At 36.2% G+C, this 16,832-nt stretch overlaps 1 non-coding gene and 13 pseudogenes across 1 annotated transcript; all 14 read right to left on the bottom strand.

The window, feature by feature from the left end:
* Window positions 1–243: 243 nt before the first annotated feature.
* Window positions 244–362, bottom strand: LOC145645963 (5S ribosomal RNA; annotated as a pseudogene).
* A 666-nt stretch (window positions 363–1,028) lies between these two features.
* On the bottom strand, window positions 1,029–1,147 carry LOC145648113 (5S ribosomal RNA; annotated as a pseudogene).
* Window positions 1,148–1,938: 791 nt separating this feature from the next.
* Window positions 1,939–2,057, bottom strand: LOC145649643 (5S ribosomal RNA; annotated as a pseudogene).
* A 667-nt stretch (window positions 2,058–2,724) lies between these two features.
* Window positions 2,725–2,843, bottom strand: LOC145647348 (5S ribosomal RNA; annotated as a pseudogene).
* A 791-nt stretch (window positions 2,844–3,634) lies between these two features.
* Window positions 3,635–3,753, bottom strand: LOC145649415 (5S ribosomal RNA; annotated as a pseudogene).
* Window positions 3,754–4,105: 352 nt separating this feature from the next.
* Window positions 4,106–4,224, bottom strand: LOC145648076 (5S ribosomal RNA). The gene has a single exon (XR_014116423.1). It is a non-coding gene; the product is annotated as a 5S ribosomal RNA (ribosomal RNA).
* Window positions 4,225–5,330: 1,106 nt separating this feature from the next.
* LOC145649721 (5S ribosomal RNA) lies at window positions 5,331–5,449 on the bottom strand (annotated as a pseudogene).
* A 1,539-nt stretch (window positions 5,450–6,988) lies between these two features.
* LOC145645952 (5S ribosomal RNA) lies at window positions 6,989–7,107 on the bottom strand (annotated as a pseudogene).
* Window positions 7,108–8,212: 1,105 nt separating this feature from the next.
* On the bottom strand, window positions 8,213–8,331 carry LOC145650172 (5S ribosomal RNA; annotated as a pseudogene).
* A 1,323-nt stretch (window positions 8,332–9,654) lies between these two features.
* On the bottom strand, window positions 9,655–9,773 carry LOC145649072 (5S ribosomal RNA; annotated as a pseudogene).
* Window positions 9,774–11,312: 1,539 nt separating this feature from the next.
* Window positions 11,313–11,431, bottom strand: LOC145648616 (5S ribosomal RNA; annotated as a pseudogene).
* Window positions 11,432–12,975: 1,544 nt separating this feature from the next.
* Window positions 12,976–13,094, bottom strand: LOC145648615 (5S ribosomal RNA; annotated as a pseudogene).
* A 1,544-nt stretch (window positions 13,095–14,638) lies between these two features.
* Window positions 14,639–14,757, bottom strand: LOC145645941 (5S ribosomal RNA; annotated as a pseudogene).
* A 1,544-nt stretch (window positions 14,758–16,301) lies between these two features.
* LOC145645930 (5S ribosomal RNA) lies at window positions 16,302–16,420 on the bottom strand (annotated as a pseudogene).
* Between the last annotated feature and the right edge of the window lie 412 nt (window positions 16,421–16,832).

The following is a 16,832-nucleotide window of genomic DNA, read 5'->3' as shown; positions in this document are numbered from 1 at the left end:
AACATAAATTAAAGGGACGCAATACAATCTTACAGCACCTGCTATTCCCTGGTACTAAAATATTTCTATTTAATCTGTACACTTCACATACAAGCTTGTCAGTTGCAGATTAACGTAAAGTGATGCAACAAAAACTTACAGCATTTGCTATTCCCAGGTGCTAACAGATAGTTTTTTTAATTAATCACTGCACTTCACATTTGAGCATGTCAGCTTGAAAGTAAATTAAAGTGATGCAAGAAAAGCTTACAGCACCTGGTATTCCTAGGTAGGGTCCCACCTCAGTACTATTCAGGCCCAAACTTGCTTAGCTTCCAAGGTCAGATGAGATTGGGCGTTCTCAAGCTGGTGTGGCCGTAAGCTTAAACACTTACTCAAATTGCCTAATCATAGCAAATATGATCAAAGACCAATCTGACAATTTTTTTTATTAATCCCTGCACTTGACATTCTAGAATGTTATCTTGAATGTAATTAAATGATGCAATAAAAGCTTACAATACGGAGCTGGTATACGGAGGCACTAATTATTCACTGCACTTCAAATTTGAACATGATAGCTTGAACATAAATTAAAGGGATGCAATACAATCTTACAGCACCTGCTATTCCCTGGTACTAAAATATTTCTATTTAATCTGTACACTTCACATACAAGCTTGTCAGTTGCAGATTAAAGTAAAGTGATGCAACAAAAACTTACAGCATCTGCTATTCCCAGGTGCTAACAGATAGTTTTTTTATTAATCACTGCACTTCACATTTGTGCATGTCAGCTTGAAAGTAAATTAAAGTGATGCAAGAGAAGATTACAGCATCTCGTAGTCCAAGGTGCTAACAGACAGTTTTTTGATGATTTACTGCACTTCACATTCAGGCATGTGAGTTGGAGAGTAAATGAAAGTGATGCAAAAAAAACTTACAGCATCTACTTTTCCCAGGTGCTAATAGATAGTTTTTTTTTATTAATCACTGCACTTCACATTTGAGCATGTCAGCTTGAAAGTAAATTAAAGTGATGCAAGAAAAGCTTACAGCACCTGGTATTCCTAGGTAGGGTCCCACCTCAGTACTATCCAGGCCCAAACTTGCTTAGCTTCCAAGGTCAGACGAGATTGGGCATTCTCAAGCTGGTGTGGCCGTAAGCCTTAAACACTTGCTCAAATTGCCTAATCATAGCAAATATGATCAAAGACCAATCTGACAATTTTTTTTATTAATCCCTGCACTTGACATTCTAGAATGTTATCTTGAATGTAAATTAAATGATGCAATAAAAGCTTACAACATCTGGTATACGGAGGCACTAAAAGACAGTTTTTTGATGAATCACTGCACTTCACATTCAGGCATGTGAGTTGGAGAGTAAATGAAAGTGATGCAAAAAAAACTTACAGCATCTGCTATTCCCAGGTGCTAACAGATAGTTTTTTTTATTAACCACTGCATTTCACATCCTAGCATGTCATCTTGACAGTAAATTAAAGTGATGCAAGAGAAGCTTACAGCATCTCGTAGTCCAAGGTGCTAACATATAGTTTTTTGATGAATCACTGCACTTCACATTCAGGCATGTGAGTTGGAGAGTAAATGAAAGTGATGCAAAAAAAACTTACAGCATCTGCTATTCCCAGGTGCTAACAGATAGTTTGAGTTAATTATTCACTGCACTTCAAATTTGAACATGATAGCTTGAACATAAATTAAAGGGATGCAATACAATCTTACAGCACCTGCTATTCCCTGGTACTAAAATATTTCTATTTAATCTGTACACTTCACATACAAGCTTGTCAGTTGCAGATTAAAGTAAAGTGATGCAACAAAAACTTACAGCATCTGCTATTCCCAGGTGCTAACAGATAGTTTTTTTTATTAATCATTGCACTTCACATTTGAGCATGTCAGCTTGAAAGTAAATTAAAGTGATGCAAGAAAAGCTTACAGCACCTGGTATACATAGGTAGGGTCCCACCTCAGTACTATCCAGGCCCAAACTTGCTTAGCTTCCAAGGTCAGATGAGATTGGGCGTTCTCAAGCTGGTGTGGCCGTAAGCCTTAAACACTTACTCAAATTGCCTAATCATAGCAAATATGATCAAAGACCAATCTGACAATTTTTTTTATTAATCCCTGCACTTGACATTCTAGAATGTTATCTTGAATGTAATTAAATGATGCAATAAAAGCTTACAATACGGAGCTGGTATACGGAGGCACTAATTATTCACTGCACTTCAAATTTGAACATGATAGCTTGAACATAAATTAAAGGGATGCAATACAATCTTACAGCACCTGCTATTCCCTGGTACTAAAATATTTCTATTTAATCTGTACACTTCACATACAAGCTTGTCAGTTGCAGATTAAAGTAAAGTGATGCAACAAAAACTTACAGCATCTGCTATTCCCAGGTGCTAACAGATAGTTTTTTTATTAATCACTGCACTTCACATTTGTGCATGTCAGCTTGAAAGTAAATTAAAGTGATGCAAGAGAAGATTACAGCATCTCGTAGTCCAAGGTGCTAACAGACAGTTTTTTGATGATTTACTGCACTTCACATTCAGGCATGTGAGTTGGAGAGTAAATGAAAGTGATGCAAAAAAAACTTACAGCATCTACTTTTCCCAGGTGCTAATAGATAGTTTTTTTTTATTAATCACTGCACTTCACATTTGAGCATGTCAGCTTGAAAGTAAATTAAAGTGATGCAAGAAAAGCTTACAGCACCTGGTATTCCTAGGTAGGGTCCCACCTCAGTACTATCCAGGCCCAAACTTGCTTAGCTTCCAAGGTCAGATGAGATTGGGCATTCTCAAGCTGGTGTGGCCGTAAGCCTTAAACGCTTGCTCAAATTGCCTAATCATAGCAAATATGATCAAAGACCAATCTGACAATTTCTTTTATTAATCCCTGCACTTGACATTCTAGAATGTTATCTTGAATGTAAATTAAATGATGCAATAAAAGCTTACAACATCTGGTATACGGAGGCACTAAAAGACAGTTTTTTGATGAATCACTGCACTTCACATTCAGGCATGTGAGTTGGAGAGTAAATGAAAGTGATGCAAAAAAAACTTACAGCATCTGCTATTCCCAGGTGCTAACAGATAGTTTTTTTTATTAACCACTGCATTTCACATCCTAGCATGTCATCTTGACAGTAAATTAAAGTGATGCAAGAGAAGCTTACAGCATCTCGTAGTCCAAGGTGCTAACATATAGTTTTTTGATGAATCACTGCACTTCACATTCAGGCATGTGAGTTGGAGAGTAAATGAAAGTGATGCAAAAAAAACTTACAGCATCTGCTATTCCCAGGTGCTAACAGATAGTTTGAGTTAATTATTCACTGCACTTCAAATTTGAACATGATAGCTTGAACATAAATTAAAGGGATGCAATACAATCTTACAGCACCTGCTATTCCCTGGTACTAAAATATTTCTATTTAATCTGTACACTTCACATACAAGCTTGTCAGTTGCAGATTAAAGTAAAGTGATGCAACAAAAACTTACAGCATCTGCTATTCCCAGGTGCTAACAGATAGTTTTTTTTATTAATCATTGCACTTCACATTTGAGCATGTCAGCTTGAAAGTAAATTAAAGTGATGCAAGAAAAGCTTACAGCACCTGGTATACATAGGTAGGGTCCCACCTCAGTACTATCCAGGCCCAAACTTGCTTAGCTTCCAAGGTCAGATGAGATTGGGCATTCTCAAGCTGGTATGGCCGTAAGCCTTAAACACTTACTCAAATTGCCTAATCATAGCAAATATGATCAAAGACCAATCTGACAATTTTTTTTATTAATCCCTGCAATTGACATTCTAGAATGTTATCTTGAATGTAAATTAAATGATGCAATAAAAGCTTACAACATCTGGTATACGGAGGCACTAACAGACAGTTTTTTGATGAATCACTGCACTTCACATTCAGGCATGTGAGTTGGAGAGTAAATGAAAGTGATGCAAAAAAAACTTACAGCATCGGCTATTCCCAGGTGCTAACAGATAGTTTTTTTTATTAATCACTGCACTTCACATTTGAGCATGTCAGCTTGAAAGTAAATTAAAGTGATGCAAGAAAAGCTTACAGCACCTGGTATTCCTAGGTAGGGTCCCACCTCAGTACTATCCAGGCCCAAACTTGCTTAGCTTCCAAGGTCAGATGAGATTGGGCGTTCTCAAGCTGGTGTGGCCGTAAGCCTTATACGCTTACTCAAATTGCCTAATCGTAGCAAATATGATCAAAGACCAATCTGACAATTTTTTTTATTAATCCCTGCACTTGACATTCTAGAATGTTATCTTGAATGTAATTAAATGATGCAATAAAAGCTTACAATACGGAGCTGGTATACGGAGGCACTAATTATTCACTGCACTTCAAATTTGAACATGATAGCTTGAACATAAATTAAAGGGATGCAATACAATCTTACAGCACCTGCTATTCCCTGGTACTAAAATATTTCTATTTAATCTGTACACTTCACATACAAGCTTGTCAGTTGCAGATTAAAGTAAAGTGATGCAACAAAAACTTACAGCATCTGCTATTCCCAGGTGCTAACAGATAGTTTTTTTAATTAATCACTGCATTTCACATCCTAGCATGTCATCTTGACAGTAAATTAAAGTGATGCAAGAGAAGCTTACAGCATCTCGTAGTCCAAGGTGCTAACATATAGTTTTTTGATGAATCACTGCACTTCACATTCAGGCATGTGAGTTGGAGAGTAAATGAAAGTGATGCAAAAAAAACTTACAGCATCTGCTATTCCCAGGTGCTAACAGATAGTTTGAGTTAATTATTCACTGCACTTCAAATTTGAACATGATAGCTTGAACATAAATTAAAGGGATGCAATACAATCTTACAGCACCTGCTATTCCCTGGTACTAAAATATTTCTATTTAATCTGTACACTTCACATACAAGCTTGTCAGTTGCAGATTAAAGTAAAGTGATGCAACAAAAACTTACAGCATTTGCTATTCCCAGGTGCTAACAGATAGTTTTTTTAATTAATCACTGCACTTCACATCCTAGCATGTCATCTTGAAAGTAAATTAAAGTGATGCAAGAGAAGCTTACAGCATCTCGTAGTCCAAGGTGCTAACAGATAGATTTTTGAGGAATCACAGCACTTCACATTCAGGCATGTGAGTTGGAGAGTAAATGAAAGTGATGCAAAAAAAACTTACAGCATCTGCTATTCCCAGGTGCTAACAGATAGTTTTTTTTATTAATCACTGCACTTCACATTTGAGCATGTCAGCTTGAAAGTAAATTAAAGTGATGCAAGAAAAGCTTACAGCACCTGGTATTCCTAGGTAGGGTCCCACCTCAGTACTATTCAGGCCCAAACTTGCTTAGCTTCCAAGGTCAGATGAGATTGGCCGTTCTCAAGCTGGTGTGGCCATAAGCCTTAAACAATTACTCAAATTGCCTAATCATAGCAAATATGATCAAAGACCAATCTGACAATTTTTTTTATTAATCCCTGCACTTGACATTCTAGAATGTTATCTTGAATGTAATTAAATGATGCAATAAAAGCTTACAATACGGAGCTGGTATACGGAGGCACTAATTATTCACTGTACTTCAAATTTGAACATGATAGCTTGAACATAAATTAAAGGGATGCAAACAATCTTACAGCACCTGCTATTCCCTGGTACTAAAATATTTCTATTTAATCTGTACACTTCACATACAAGCTTGTCAGTTGCAGATTAAAGTAAAGTGATGCAACAAAAATTTACAGCATCTGCTATTCCCAGGTGCTAACAGATAGTTTTTTTAATTAATCACTGCATTTCACATCCTAGCATGTCATCTTGACAGTTAATTAAAGTGATGCAAGAGAAGCTTACAGCATCTCGTAGTCCAATGTGCTAACATATAGTTTTTTGATGAATCACTGCACTTCACATTCAGGCATGTGAGTTGGAGAGTAAATGAAAGTGATGCAAAAAAAACTTACAGCATCTGCTATTCCCAGGTGCTAACAGATAGTTTGAGTTAATTATTCACTGCACTTCAAATTTGAACATGATAGCTTGAACATAAATTAAAGGGATGCAATACAATCTTACAGCACCTGCTATTCCCTGGTACTAAAATATTTCTATTTAATCTGTACACTTCACATACAAGCTTGTCAGTTGCAGATTAAAGTAAAGTGATGCAACAAAAACTTACAGCATCTGCTATTCCCAGGTGCTAACAGATAGTTTTTTTAATTAATCACTGCATTTCACATCCTAGCATGTCATCTTGACAGTAAATTAAAGTGATGCAAGAGAAGCTTACAGCATCTCGTAGTCCAAGGTGCTAACATATAGTTTTTTGATGAATCACTGCACTTCACATTCAGGCATGTGAGTTGGAGAGTAAATGAAAGTGATGCAAAAAAAACTTACAGCATCTGCTATTCCCAGGTGCTCACAGATAGTTTGAGTTAATTATTCACTGCACTTCAAGTTTGAACATGATAGCTTGAACATAAATTAAAGGGATGCAATACAATCTTACAGCACCTGCTATTCCCTGGTACTAAAATATTTCTATTTAATCTGTACACTTCACATACAAGCTTGTCAGTTGCAGATTAAAGTGATGCAACAAAAACTTACAGCATTTGCTATTCCCAGGTGCTAACAGATAGTTTTTTTAATTAATCACTGCACTTCGCATCCTAGCATGTCATCTTGAAAGTAAATTAAAGTGATGCAAGAGAAGCTTACAGCATCTCGTAGTCCAAGGTGCTAACAGATAGATTTTTGAGGAATCACTGCACTTCACATTCAGGCATGTGAGTTGGAGAGTAAATGAAAGTGATGCAAAAAAAACTTACAGCATCTGCTATTCCCAGGTGCTAACAGATAGTTTTTTTTATTAATCACTGCACTTCACATTTGAGCATGTCAGCTTGAAAGTAAATTAAAGTGATGCAAGAAAAGCTTACAGCACCTGGTATTCCTAGGTAGGGTCCCACCTCAGTACTATTCAGGCCCAAACTTGCTTAGCTTCCAAGGTCAGATGAGATTGGGCGTTCTCAAGCTGGTGTGGCCGTAAGCCTTAAACACTTACTCAAATTGCCTAATCATAGCAAATATGATCAAAGACCAATCTGACAATTTTTTTTATTAATCCCTGCACTTGACATTCTAGAATGTTATCTTGAATGTAATTAAATGATGCAATAAAAGCTTACAATACGGAGCTGGTATACGGAGGCACTAATTATTCACTGTACTTCAAATTTGAACATGATAGCTTGAACATAAATTAAAGGGATGCAAACAATCTTACAGCACCTGCTATTCCCTGGTACTAAAATATTTCTATTTAATCTGTACACTTCACATACAAGCTTGTCAGTTGCAGATTAAAGTAAAGTGATGCAACAAAAACTTACAGCATCTGCTATTCCCAGGTGCTAACAGATAGTTTTTTTAATTAATCACTGCATTTCACATCCTAGCATGTCATCTTGACAGTTAATTAAAGTGATGCAAGAGAAGCTTACAGCATCTCGTAGTCCAATGTGCTAACATATAGTTTTTTGATGAATCACTGCACTTCACATTCAGGCATGTGAGTTGGAGAGTAAATGAAAGTGATGCAAAAAAAACTTACAGCATCTGCTATTCCCAGGTGCTAACAGATAGTTTGAGTTAATTATTCACTGCACTTCAAATTTGAACATGATAGCTTTAACATAAATTAAAGGGATGCAATACAATCTTACAGCACCTGCTATTCCCTGGTACTAAAATATTTCTATTTAATCTGTACACTTCACATACAAGCTTGTCAGTTGCAGATTAAAGTAAAGTGATGCAACAAAAACTTACAGCATCTGCTATTCCCAGGTGCTAACAGATAGTTTTTTTAATTAATCACTGCATTTCACATCCTAGCATGTCATCTTGACAGTAAATTAAAGTGATGCAAGAGAAGCTTACAGCATCTCGTAGTCCAAGGTGCTAACAGATAGATTTTTGAGGAATCACTGCACTTCACATTCAGGCATGTGAGTTGGAGAGTAAATGAAAGTGATGCAAAAAAAACTTACAGCATCTGCTATTCCCAGGTGCTAACAGATAGTTTTTTTTATTAATCACTGCACTTCACATTTGAGCATGTCAGCTTGAAAGTAAATTAAAGTGATGCAAGAAAAGCTTACAGCACCTGGTATTCCTAGGTAGGGTCCCACCTCAATACTATTCAGGCCCAAACTTGCTTAGTTTCCAAGGTCAGATGAGATTGGGCGTTCTCAAGCTGGTGTGGCCGTAAGCCTTAAACACTTACTCAAATTGCCTAATCATAGCAAATATGATCAAAGACCAATCTGACAATTTTTTTTATTAATCCCTGCACTTGACATTCTAGAATGTTATCTTGAATGTAATTAAATGATGCAATAAAAGCTTACAATACGGAGCTGGTATACGGAGGCACTAATTATTCACTGTACTTCAAATTTGAACATGATAGCTTGAACATAAATTAAAGGGATGCAAACAATCTTACAGCACCTGCTATTCCCTGGTACTAAAATATTTCTATTTAATCTGTACACTTCACATACAAGCTTGTCAGTTGCAGATTAAAGTAAAGTGATGCAACAAAAACTTACAGCATCTGCTATTCCCAGGTGCTAACAGATAGTTTGAGTTAATTATTCACTGCACTTCAAATTTGAACATGATAGCTTGAACATAAATTAAAGGGATGCAATACAATCTTACAGCACCTGCTATTCCCTGGTACTAAAATATTTCTATTTAATCTGTACACTTCACATACAAGCTTGTCAGTTGCAGATTAAAGTAAAGTGATGCAACAAAAACTTACAGCATCTGCTATTCCCAGGTGCTAACAGATAGTTTTTTTAATTAATCACTGCATTTCACATCCTAGCATGTCATCTTGACAGTAAATTAAAGTGATGCAAGAGAAGCTTACAGCATCTCGTAGTCCAAGGTGCTAACATATAGTTTTTTGATGAATCACTGCACTTCACATTCAGGCATGTGAGTTGGAGAGTAAATGAAAGTGATGCAAAAAAAACTTACAGCATCTGCTATTCCCAGGTGCTAACAGATAGTTTGAGTTAATTATTCACTGCACTTCAAATTTGAACATGATAGCTTGAACATAAATTAAAGGGATGCAATACAATCTTACAGCACCTGCTATTCCCTGGTACTAAAATATTTCTATTTAATCTGTACACTTCACATACAAGCTTGTCAGTTGCAGATTAAAGTAAAGTGATGCAACAAAAACTTACAGCATTTGCTATTCCCAGGTGCTAACAGATAGTTTTTTTAATTAATCACTGCACTTCACATCCTAGCATGTCATCTTGAAAGTAAATTAAAGTGATGCAAGAGAAGCTTACAGCATCTCGTAGTCCAAGGTGCTAACAGATAGATTTTTGAGGAATCACAGCACTTCACATTCAGGCATGTGAGTTGGAGAGTAAATGAAAGTGATGCAAAAAAAACTTACAGCATCTGCTATTCCCAGGTGCTAACAGATAGTTTTTTTTATTAATCACTGCACTTCACATTTGAGCATGTCAGCTTGAAAGTAAATTAAAGTGATGCAAGAAAAGCTTACAGCACCTGGTATTCCTAGGTAGGGTCCCACCTCAGTACTATTCAGGCCCAAACTTGCTTAGCTTCCAAGGTCAGATGAGATTGGCCGTTCTCAAGCTGGTGTGGCCGTAAGCCTTAAACAATTACTCAAATTGCCTAATCATAGCAAATATGATCAAAGACCAATCTGACAATTTTTTTTATTAATCCCTGCACTTGACATTCTAGAATGTTATCTTGAATGTAATTAAATGATGCAATAAAAGCTTACAATACGGAGCTGGTATACGGAGGCACTAATTATTCACTGTACTTCAAATTTGAACATGATAGCTTGAACATAAATTAAAGGGATGCAAACAATCTTACAGCACCTGCTATTCCCTGGTACTAAAATATTTCTATTTAATCTGTACACTTCACATACAAGCTTGTCAGTTGCAGATTAAAGTAAAGTGATGCAACAAAAATTTACAGCATCTGCTATTCCCAGGTGCTAACAGATAGTTTTTTTAATTAATCACTGCATTTCACATCCTAGCATGTCATCTTGACAGTTAATTAAAGTGATGCAAGAGAAGCTTACAGCATCTCGTAGTCCAATGTGCTAACATATAGTTTTTTGATGAATCACTGCACTTCACATTCAGGCATGTGAGTTGGAGAGTAAATGAAAGTGATGCAAAAAAAACTTACAGCATCTGCTATTCCCAGGTGCTAACAGATAGTTTGAGTTAATTATTCACTGCACTTCAAATTTGAACATGATAGCTTGAACATAAATTAAAGGGATGCAATACAATCTTACAGCACCTGCTATTCCCTGGTACTAAAATATTTCTATTTAATCTGTACACTTCACATACAAGCTTGTCAGTTGCAGATTAAAGTAAAGTGATGCAACAAAAACTTACAGCATCTGCTATTCCCAGGTGCTAACAGATAGTTTTTTTAATTAATCACTGCATTTCACATCCTAGCATGTCATCTTGACAGTAAATTAAAGTGATGCAAGAGAAGCTTACAGCATCTCGTAGTCCAAGGTGCTAACATATAGTTTTTTGATGAATCACTGCACTTCACATTCAGGCATGTGAGTTGGAGAGTAAATGAAAGTGATGCAAAAAAAACTTACAGCATCTGCTATTCCCAGGTGCTCACAGATAGTTTGAGTTAATTATTCACTGCACTTCAAGTTTGAACATGATAGCTTGAACATAAATTAAAGGGATGCAATACAATCTTACAGCACCTGCTATTCCCTGGTACTAAAATATTTCTATTTAATCTGTACACTTCACATACAAGCTTGTCAGTTGCAGATTAAAGTGATGCAACAAAAACTTACAGCATTTGCTATTCCCAGGTGCTAACAGATAGTTTTTTTAATTAATCACTGCACTTCGCATCCTAGCATGTCATCTTGAAAGTAAATTAAAGTGATGCAAGAGAAGCTTACAGCATCTCGTAGTCCAAGGTGCTAACAGATAGATTTTTGAGGAATCACTGCACTTCACATTCAGGCATGTGAGTTGGAGAGTAAATGAAAGTGATGCAAAAAAAACTTACAGCATCTGCTATTCCCAGGTGCTAACAGATAGTTTTTTTTATTAATCACTGCACTTCACATTTGAGCATGTCAGCTTGAAAGTAAATTAAAGTGATGCAAGAAAAGCTTACAGCACCTGGTATTCCTAGGTAGGGTCCCACCTCAGTACTATTCAGGCCCAAACTTGCTTAGCTTCCAAGGTCAGAGGAGATTGGGCGTTCTCAAGCTGGTGTGGCCGTAAGCCTTAAACACTTACTCAAATTGCCTAATCATAGCAAATATGATCAAAGACCAATCTGACAATTTTTTTTATTAATCCCTGCACTTGACATTCTAGAATGTTATCTTGAATGTAATTAAATGATGCAATAAAAGCTTACAATACGGAGCTGGTATACGGAGGCACTAATTATTCACTGTACTTCAAATTTGAACATGATAGCTTGAACATAAATTAAAGGGATGCAAACAATCTTACAGCACCTGCTATTCCCTGGTACTAAAATATTTCTATTTAATCTGTACACTTCACATACAAGCTTGTCAGTTGCAGATTAAAGTAAAGTGATGCAACAAAAACTTACAGCATCTGCTATTCCCAGGTGCTAACAGATAGTTTTTTTAATTAATCACTGAATTTCACATCCTAGCATGTCATCTTGACAGTTAATTAAATTGATGCAAGAGAAGCTTACAGCATCTCGTAGTCCAATGTGCTAACATATAGTTTTTTGATGAATCACTGCACTTCACATTCAGGCATGTGAGTTGGAGAGTAAATGAAAGTGATGCAAAAAAAACTTACAGCATCTGCTATTCCCAGGTGCTAACAGATAGTTTGAGTTAATTATTCACTGCACTTCAAATTTGAACATGATAGCTTGAACATAAATTAAAGGGATGCAATACAATCTTACAGCACCTGCTATTCCCTGGTACTAAAATATTTCTATTTAATCTGTACACTTCACATACAAGCTTGTCAGTTGCAGATTAAAGTAAAGTGATGCAACAAAAACTTACAGCATCTGCTATTCCCAGGTGCTAACAGATAGTTTTTTTAATTAATCACTGCATTTCACATCCTAGCATGTCATCTTGACAGTAAATTAAAGTGATGCAAGAGAAGCTTACAGCATCTCGTAGTCCAAGGTGCTAACATATAGTTTTTTGATGAATCACTGCACTTCACATTCAGGCATGTGAGTTGGAGAGTAAATGAAAGTGATGCAAAAAAAACTTACAGCATCTGCTATTCCCAGGTGCTAACAGATAGTTTGAGTTAATTATTCACTGCACTTCAAATTTGAACATGATAGCTTGAGCATAAATTAAAGGGATGCAATACAATCTTACAGCACCTGCTATTCCCTGGTACTAAAATATTTCTATTTAATCTGTACACTTCACATACAAGCTTGTCAGTTGCAGATTAAAGTAAAGTGATGCAACAAAAACTTACAGCATTTGCTATTCCCAGGTGCTAACAGATAGTTTTTTTAATTAATCACTGCACTTCACATCCTAGCATGTCATCTTGAAAGTAAATTAAAGTGATGCAAGAGAAGCTTACAGCATCTCGTAGTCCAAGGTGCTAACAGATAGATTTTTGAGGAATCACTGCACTTCACATTCAGGCATGTGAGTTGGAGAGTAAATGAAAGTGATGCAAAAAAAACTTACAGCATCTGCTATTCCCAGGTGCTAACAGATAGTTTTTTTTATTAATCACTGCACTTCACATTTGAGCATGTCAGCTTGAAAGTAAATTAAAGTGATGCAAGAAAAGCTTACAGCACCTGGTATTCCTAGGTAGGGTCCCACCTCAGTACTATTCAGGCCCAAACTTGCTTAGCTTCCAAGGTCAGAGGAGATTGGGCGTTCTCAAGCTGGTGTGGCCGTAAGCCTTAAACACTTACTCAAATTGCCTAATCATAGCAAATATGATCAAAGACCAATCTGACAATTTTTTTTATTAATCCCTGCACTTGACATTCTAGAATGTTATCTTGAATGTAATTAAATGATGCAATAAAAGCTTACAATACGGAGCTGGTATACGGAGGCACTAATTATTCACTGTACTTCAAATTTGAACATGATAGCTTGAACATAAATTAAAGGGATGCAAACAATCTTACAGCACCTGCTATTCCCTGGTACTAAAATATTTCTATTTAATCTGTACACTTCACATACAAGCTTGTCAGTTGCAGATTAAAGTAAAGTGATGCAACAAAAACTTACAGCATCTGCTATTCCCAGGTGCTAACAGATAGTTTTTTTAATTAATCACTGAATTTCACATCCTAGCATGTCATCTTGACAGTTAATTAAATTGATGCAAGAGAAGCTTACAGCATCTCGTAGTCCAATGTGCTAACATATAGTTTTTTGATGAATCACTGCACTTCACATTCAGGCATGTGAGTTGGAGAGTAAATGAAAGTGATGCAAAAAAAACTTACAGCATCTGCTATTCCCAGGTGCTAACAGATAGTTTGAGTTAATTATTCACTGCACTTCAAATTTGAACATGATAGCTTGAACATAAATTAAAGGGATGCAATACAATCTTACAGCACCTGCTATTCCCTGGTACTAAAATATTTCTATTTAATCTGTACACTTCACATACAAGCTTGTCAGTTGCAGATTAAAGTAAAGTGATGCAACAAAAACTTACAGCATCTGCTATTCCCAGGTGCTAACAGATAGTTTTTTTAATTAATCACTGCATTTCACATCCTAGCATGTCATCTTGACAGTAAATTAAAGTGATGCAAGAGAAGCTTACAGCATCTCGTAGTCCAAGGTGCTAACATATAGTTTTTTGATGAATCACTGCACTTCACATTCAGGCATGTGAGTTGGAGAGTAAATGAAAGTGATGCAAAAAAAACTTACAGCATCTGCTATTCCCAGGTGCTAACAGATAGTTTGAGTTAATTATTCACTGCACTTCAAATTTGAACATGATAGCTTGAGCATAAATTAAAGGGATGCAATACAATCTTACAGCACCTGCTATTCCCTGGTACTAAAATATTTCTATTTAATCTGTACACTTCACATACAAGCTTGTCAGTTGCAGATTAAAGTAAAGTGATGCAACAAAAACTTACAGCATTTGCTATTCCCAGGTGCTAACAGATAGTTTTTTTAATTAATCACTGCACTTCACATCCTAGCATGTCATCTTGAAAGTAAATTAAAGTGATGCAAGAGAAGCTTACAGCATCTCGTAGTCCAAGGTGCTAACAGATAGATTTTTGAGGAATCACTGCACTTCACATTCAGGCATGTGAGTTGGAGAGTAAATGAAAGTGATGCAAAAAAAACTTACAGCATCTGCTATTCCCAGGTGCTAACAGATAGTTTTTTTTATTAATCACTGCACTTCACATTTGAGCATGTCAGCTTGAAAGTAAATTAAAGTGATGCAAGAAAAGCTTACAGCACCTGGTATTCCTAGGTAGGGTCCCACCTCAGTACTATTCAGGCCCAAACTTGCTTAGCTTCCAAGGTCAGATGAGATTGGGCGTTCTCAAGCTGGTGTGGCCGTAAGCCTTAAACGCTTACTCAAATTGCCTAATCATAGCAAATATGATCAAAGACCAATCTGACAATTTTTTTTATTAATCCCTGCACTTGACATTCTAGAATGTTATCTTGAATGTAATTAAATGATGCAATAAAAGCTTACAATACGGAGCTGGTATACGGAGGCACTAATTATTCACTGTACTTCAAATTTGAACATGATAGCTTGAACATAAATTAAAGGGATGCAAACAATCTTACAGCACCTGCTATTCCCTGGTACTAAAATATTTCTATTTAATCTGTACACTTCACATACAAGCTTGTCAGTTGCAGATTAAAGTAAAGTGATGCAACAAAAACTTACAGCATCTGCTATTCCCAGGTGCTAACAGATAGTTTTTTTAATTAATCACTGCATTTCACATCCTAGCATGTCATCTTGACAGTTAATTAAAGTGATGCAAGAGAAGCTTACAGCATCTCGTAGTCCAATGTGCTAACATATAGTTTTTTGATGAATCACTGCACTTCACATTCAGGCATGTGAGTTGGAGAGTAAATGAAAGTGATGCAAAAAAAACTTACAGCATCTGCTATTCCCAGGTGCTAACAGATAGTTTGAGTTAATTATTCACTGCACTTCAAATTTGAACATGATAGCTTGAACATAAATTAAAGGGATGCAATACAATCTTACAGCAGCTGCTATTCCCTGGTACTAAAATATTTCTATTTAATCTGTACACTTCACATACAAGCTTGTCAGTTGCAGATTAAAGTAAAGTGATGCAACAAAAACTTACAGCATCTGCTATTCCCAGGTGCTAACAGATAGTTTTTTTAATTAATCACTGCATTTCACATCCTAGCATGTCATCTTGACAGTAAATTAAAGTGATGCAAGAGAAGCTTACAGCATCTCGTAGTCCAAGGTGCTAACATATAGTTTTTTGATGAATCACTGCACTTCACATTCAGGCATGTGAGTTGGAGAGTAAATGAAAGTGATGCAAAAAAAACTTACAGCATCTGCTAATCCCAGGTGCTAACAGATAGTTTGAGTTAATTATTCACTGCACTTCAAATTTGAACATGATAGCTTGAACATAAATTAAAGGGATGCAATACAATCTTACAGCACCTGCTATTCCCTGGTACTAAAATATTTCTATTTAATCTGTACACTTCACATACAAGCTTGTCAGTTGCAGATTAAAGTAAAGTGATGCAACAAAAACTTACAGCATTTGCTATTCCCAGGTGCTAACAGATAGTTTTTTTAATTAATCACTGCACTTCACATCCTAGCATGTCATCTTGAAAGTAAATTAAAGTGATGCAAGAGAAGCTTACAGCATCTCGTGGTCCAAGGTGCTAACAGATAGATTTTTGAGGAATCACTGCACTTCACATTCAGGCATGTGAGTTGGAGAGTAAATGAAAGTGATGCAAAAAAAACTTACAGCATCTGCTATTCCCAGGTGCTAACAGATAGTTTTTTTTATTAATCACTGCACTTCACATTTGAGCATGTCAGCTTGAAAGTAAATTAAAGTGATGCAAGAAAAGCTTACAGCACCTGGTATTCCTAGGTAGGGTCCCACCTCAGTACTATTCAGGCCCAAACTTGCTTAGCTTCCAAGGTCAGATGAGATTGGGCGTTCTCAAGCTGGTGTGGCCGTAAGCCTTAAACGCTTACTCAAATTGCCTAATCATAGCAAATATGATCAAAGACCAATCTGACAATTTTTTTTATTAATCCCTGCACTTGACATTCTAGAATGTTATCTTGAATGTAATTAAATGATGCAATAAAAGCTTACAATACGGAGCTGGTATACGGAGGCACTAATTATTCACTGTACTTCAAATTTGAACATGATAGCTTGAACATAAATTAAAGGGATGCAAACAATCTTACAGCACCTGCTATTCCCTGGTACTAAAATATTTCTATTTAATCTGTACACTTCACATACAAGCTTGTCAGTTGCAGATTAAAGTAAAGTGATGCAACAAAAACTTACAGCATCTGCTATTCCCAGGTGCTAACAGATAGTTTTTTTAATTAATCACTGCATTTCACATCCTAGCATGT

Source organism: Electrophorus electricus, chromosome 13 (genome assembly GCF_041902795.1).
Source record: "Electrophorus electricus isolate QZ-2024a chromosome 13, ASM4190279v1, whole genome shotgun sequence".
Taxonomy (NCBI): Eukaryota; Metazoa; Chordata; class Actinopteri; order Gymnotiformes; family Gymnotidae; genus Electrophorus; species Electrophorus electricus.
The sequence above is the reverse complement of the archived record's forward strand: the minus strand, read 5'-3'. Positions and strand labels throughout refer to the sequence as shown.